The sequence below is a fragment of the Dendroctonus ponderosae genome, unplaced genomic scaffold (genome assembly GCF_020466585.1).
Source record: "Dendroctonus ponderosae isolate FM_Combo_2020 unplaced genomic scaffold, Dpon_F_20191213v2 Dpon_F_20191213_11, whole genome shotgun sequence".
NCBI lineage: Eukaryota > Metazoa > Arthropoda > Insecta > Coleoptera > Curculionidae > Dendroctonus > Dendroctonus ponderosae.
Genome location: NW_026017213.1, coordinates 1,079,062 through 1,083,938, shown reverse-complemented (window position 1 = coordinate 1,083,938; position 4,877 = coordinate 1,079,062). Strand labels below are relative to the sequence as shown.

The 4,877-nt window shown below is 35.0% G+C and overlaps 1 protein-coding gene across 1 annotated transcript in view; it reads right to left on the bottom strand.

The window, feature by feature from the left end:
* LOC109544133 (sal-like protein 4) overlaps positions 1-4,877 on the bottom strand; it is a 9,902-nt gene that overhangs the window by 2,424 nt on the left and 2,601 nt on the right. The window lies entirely within an intron of this gene.

Sequence of the window (4,877 nt, the reverse complement as noted above, 5' to 3'; positions counted from 1 at the left end):
TCGGTAGGCGTCGGACAATTCATAAAATAATACTTTTTAAAAATCAAACGGTTTAGCCGCAAACTTCCGTGCCGTATAGCGTGAATAACCCTGTACAGTAAAGTCCGTCCAAAAATGTTAGAGGCGATAGATAAAAATGAAACATTTTCTATCAATCTCTTAGATGCAATCAATTTCATTCATAGAGCTTGGCAAAAAGTTAGCCGAAAAACCATTGCAAATTGCTTTAAGCACGGTGGATTTGTAAGAAAAGAAAATGATTATGAMCCCGACGATAAAATTCCACTTAACGAATGGTTAGAAAAGCATAAAGACTCTGACTACGAGTATGACTCAGATGAAGATGTGCACAATTTTGTCGAAGAACAAGTTAAAACCAAATTGAATGATTTCAATTTCTTCGAATCTGTGAGCAGTGATAATGGCATTCTTACAAGAGAAATGTTGACCGATGAGCAAATTATACTCCGTAACCTCATCTACAGCTTTAAGCGATAATGAGGAAGATGACGATTTAGGTGAAACTGATTCTACTGTAGACAATAATGATGTTCCAACCATTTCTGAAATGACAAAAAAGTGTCAGAAACTTGGAATTTTCTACAATCACGCCAAGTTCCAAAACATATTTGGGAGTCATTTTGTGATCTTGAAAACTACATAAATAACGTCTATTTTTGCAGCAGAAAAGTCCAAACAAAAATTACAGACTTTATGAAGTAGATTTCAAATTGTGTTCTGTCTATTTTTTTGTGTTCTTTTTAGTTATACCTACTAACTTCTACTACTCTATGTAAAAATAACGAAATAAAATACACCACGTGTTTTTGTATTATTATTCGCTTATAGCGAACTCTGGATGTAACGAACCAGTTTTGGTTCATTTTTCAAGTTCGTTATATCCGGACTCAACTGTATATTCCTTATATATTTTTAACGGAGCCCTAAACCTTAACTAAACTAAAAGTAAAAAAATGTTTTTTTGACTCTGAAATGAATATTGGAGAGAGCCATAATCGGCTGCTGCAAGTCTAAATATAGTTTCTTTGAAAATGGCGACGCTTCCGGAAACATCGAAAATCGACGATATCTTGGCTTTTTTAAATGAAAAGTCCCTATTTTGATTTCATATTTGTATTCAGCATTAAATTTTGAGTTTAAAACGTCCATTTGTCAAAACTTATCTGTCATAGCTTTTCTGTCATAGCTTATATGTCATAGCATATTTACTGCAACAAAGCTGGGATGGAGAGGCCGTATACCTCCTGAACCATTCCTATTTTTTTATTCAATTTTCAAAGGTTTGGCCGACATTTTACATTGATGCTGACACTTTTGTTATTCGTGCGTCTGTTGCCGTGTTTCAAAAATGAATAAATAAAGGGAAAATAAGTAAAATGTGCAAAAACACGAGACCTGAACCCGTCGAATAGCGAAATGGGTTGTGGCGAAAAATGAGTGGGGATTTCTTGTGGGGACTGTCCGAAAAAAGTGTTCACTTTCTGGTACGTAAAACGAAACTGTTACCAGGGAATGTAGATAGTTTCTAAATATGTTTAATGTTTGTCAGTGTTTATTTTAGTGTGTCCAACTATAACTAATGTTATCCAAAGAAATTTTTAGATACTTTAATTTTTTTGCCAAAATCGACCCCAACCCTTATGAAAATTTCGATCAATCATCAAAATTTTACAAGCTTGTTTTTTTTCGCTCTTTTGATTGATTACGACCTCAGAAGCCTCCCAATATACACATTTGCGGTGTTTGGGTCAATAATACGGAATATTTCGTCGCTTAAAGATCGTAACCGTTCAAAAATCGTCAAAACGATCCAAAATGGGCAAAAATATCGATTATTTCTTAACCGAGGATTCCAGCGTGGTTTTTAAAGAGTTCTTTCCATTCCTCGCATTCTTCTGATCGAAATGATGTGAAATTCGAGGCATTTTGAGAGACTTTAATTTTGTTGTAAAAATCGACCGCAACCCTTATGAAAACTCCGATCAAAAATCAAAATTTTACAAGCGTGGTTTTTGCTCTCTTTTGATTGATTGCGACCGTAGAAGCTTCCCAATATATACCTTTGAAGTGTTTGGGTCAATAATACGGAAGGTTTCATCGCTTAAAGAATGTAACCGTTCAAAAATCGTCAAAAACGACCCAAAATGGCCAAAAAATATCGATTATTTCTAAACCGAGGATTCCAGCGTGGTTTTTAAAGAGTTCCTTCCCTTCCTCGCACTCTTCTGATCAAAATAATGTGAAATTCGAGGCATTTTGAGAGACTTTCATTTTTTTGCGAAAATCGACCCCAACCCTTATGAAAATTCTCACAACAATCAATATTTCACGAGCGTATTCTTTGCACTCATTCGATTGATTGCGACCTCAGAAGCTTCCCAATTACACATTTGAAGTGTTTAGGTCAATAATACATAAGATTTCGTCGCTTAAGGATCGTGACCGTTCAAAAACGACCCAAAATGTCCAAAAAATATCGATTATTTCTAAACCGAGGATTCCAGCGTGGTTTTTAAAGAGTTCCTTCCATTCCTCGCATTCTTCTGATCAAAATGATGCGAAATTCGAGGCATTTTGAGAGACTAATTTTTTGGCGAAAATCGACCTCATCGACCTCATTGAAATTGAAGCCAAATCATAAAAAAAGTTTTAGATTTGTTACTTCAATGCCAGAAATGCGATCAAATAATAAAGTTCGGACTTATGATAACTGTCCGACTACTGGCTAATTTACCTTATACATACACATTTTCAAAAAAATCCCAAAATCACATTTCAGTCTGCACGACCTTAAAACCCCCTCAGTAGAGCCCTGTTTGCTCTATATTTGGTAAAACTAACAAACTGCTATTTCGGTAGATCTTAAATGAGCGATTTTTTAAAATGGAGCCTGCACTGTTTCAATCGCGGTTTCAATATACACATTTTCAAAAAATGCCCAAAATCACGCAACCTGTCCAGGTCCTTAAAACTTTACGCGTTTAATAGAGCCATGTTTGCTCTATATTTGGTAAAACTATCAAATTTCTGTTTTGGAAAAGCTTAAAAGAGCAATTTTTTTCCTTCTTATTCGTTTTCTTCAAAGTTTTTGTCTTTCAGGCAAAGTTCGGACTTATGATAACTGTCCGACTACTGGCTAATTTACCTTATACATACACATTTTCAAACAAATCCCAAAATCACACTTCAGTCTGCACGACCTTAAAACCCATTCAGTAGAGCCGTGTTTGCTCTATATTTTGGAAAAGTTTAAAAGAACGATTTTTTATTTCTTATTTGTTTTCTTCAAAGATTTTCTTTGAACAACAAAGATTTTATTTGACAAATTCTTTGACTTTCAGACAAAAATATAATTTTTAGCGTATCGATATCGATATGCAGATTGCAAAGTTGAGCAAACCGGCAGTTTTATTATTGACCGTTATGACGCAGTTTTTTTTCAATATTCGTTCCTTCGGATCCGGATGAGTAACCAGTACTCGAGTTACTTTTTAACCACCACTAGTCAACAGCAAGCAGTAAAAAGGAGGATTTTAAGCGTACCTCGTATATTGGAAGAATTGAGGAAAACCACCTGAAGCATGGCCAAAATAGCCTCGGAAAACCAGAGCTGCAGTTCCTAGCCCGGTTCTATAATTCTGGCGGCTTGCAGGACTTATGAAAATTCCCATCAACAATCAAAATTTAACAAGCTTGTTTTTTGCACTCATTTCATTGATTGCGACCTCAGAACTTTCGAATATACACATTTGAAGTGTTTGGGTTAATAATACAGAAGATTCTGTCGCTTAAAGACCGTAACCGTTCAAAAATCGTCAAAAACCACCCAAAATGGGCAAAAAATATCGATTATTTCTAAACCGAGGATTCCAGCGTGGTTTTTAAAGTGTTCCTTCCATTCCTCGCATTCTTCTGATCAAAATGATGCGAAATTCGAGGCATTTTGAGAGACTAATTTTTTAGCGAAAATCGACCTGATCGACCTCATTGAAATTGAAGCCAAATCATAAAAAAAATCATAAAAAAAGTTAAAACCCCCTCAGTAGAGCCGTGTTTGCTCTATATTTCATTCCCATCAACAATCAAAATTTAACAAGCTTGTTTTTTGCACTCATTTGATTGATTGCGACCTCAGAACTTTTTCAATATACACATTTGAAGTGTTTGGGTCAATGATACGGAAGATTTTGTCGCTTAAAGACCCAAAATGGGCAAAAAATATCGATTATTTCTAAACCGAGGGTTCCAGCGTGGTTTTTAAAGTGTTCCTTCCATTCCTCGCATTCTTCTGATCAAAATGATGCGAAATTCGAGGCATTTTAAGAGACTAATTTTTTGGCGAAAATCGACCTCATGGACCTCATTGAAATTAAAGCCAAATCATAAAAAAGGTTTTAGATTTGTTACTTCAATGCCAGAAATGCAATCAAAAAATAAAGTTCGGACTTATGATAACTGTCCGACTACTGGCTAATTTACCTTATACATACACATTTTCAAAAAAATCCCAAAATCACACTTCAGTCTGCACGACCTTAAAACCCCTTCAGTAGAGCCGTATTTGCTCTATATATGGTAAAACTAACAAACTGCTATTTCGGTAGATCTTAAAAGAGCGATTTTTTTAAATAGAGCCTACACTGTTTCTATTGCGGTTTCAATATACACATTTTTAAAAAATGCCCAAAATCACGCAATCGTCCCAGGACCTTAAAACTTTACCTGTTTAATAGAGCCATGTTTGCTCTATATTTGGTAAAACTATCAAATTTCTGTTTTGGAAAAGCTTAAAAGAGCGATTTTTTTCCTTCTTATTCGTTTTCTTCAAAGTTTTTGTCTTTCAGGCAAAGTTCGGA